Source organism: Chrysochloris asiatica, unplaced genomic scaffold (genome assembly GCF_000296735.1).
Source record: "Chrysochloris asiatica unplaced genomic scaffold, ChrAsi1.0 scaffold00009, whole genome shotgun sequence".
NCBI lineage: Eukaryota > Metazoa > Chordata > Mammalia > Afrosoricida > Chrysochloridae > Chrysochloris > Chrysochloris asiatica.
In genome coordinates this window covers 33,542,727-33,543,809 of record NW_006408527.1, presented here as the reverse complement: position 1 = coordinate 33,543,809, position 1,083 = coordinate 33,542,727, and positions in this window count along the sequence as shown.

Here is a 1,083-nt window from a genome sequence, read left to right as displayed (position 1 = left end):
GAGCACAATTAATTGTTCTGGAATACTCATACTTTGCCATGTTGTCCATAGTTGTTATGATCCACATAATCTAAGGCCTTTGCATCCTCCTCATACACACAGACAAAATATTTTCTCAACTTCAAGAATATGCTCATTGTGTCCCCTGAAACTCTCACATGCCTGGGATGGATCCATTCTTCCTACCTTTCCTGAAAATCGATTTGCTCTTTCAGAATTAACATTGTCTTTACTTTTTCAGAAAAATTCTTTATCTGTGACAATTAACTATAATTTTATTGTTTTTGCTAAGTGCCGTCAAGTCAGTTCTAAACCACAGTGACTCTGTCTAGGATTTCCAAGGAGCAGCTGGTGAGCTTGAACCATTATCCTTGTGGTTCAAACCAATCTTACAGTCCAGATTATATAATAATTGTATGCACATTCCTCTTATTTAAAAAATGCTTTTGAACATCTGCTTAGTTTTCTGAATACTTAGTTTGGTTAATTCCTAATGATTATATGAAGTCAGAGAGCATAATTTCTTTATCTTTTTGTTCTCTATCACAAAGATTGGTATGGGTATAGTGATTAAAGTAGCAAATACTTGAAAGAACAAGTACAAATTGAATATATATATATATATATATATATATACACACACACAGACACACACACATACACATACAAATACAGACACATAACATAAAGTCTCTTCACCAATAACTTAAAATTGACTAAAGAATTTTGACTGCTCTGAAACAGTATTTATAAAATGATTCCCTAGCTGTCTTTGGATTGTTTTTTAGCAGAGGCAGTGGAATTAAACATCTATATTTAGCAAAGTGGCTCCAGAGCCTGTATGCAGCTTACTTCAAACTCATTTCTAAGTCATTTATTTTAACAGTTAGAACATTTCTTTAAATTGATCTTGCCTTAATACTTTATTTCCAAGGAAATGTAGGTTCTGCATTAGGAATAAGACTACATAATTCTTTTCTCTTGAAAGTAGTTATCTCACAAATAATTTGTGTATTCTGTTTTTAAATGTTCTAAGCATTGCCATAGTAATTTGAAGCACACATACTATTGAATTGAATGTGT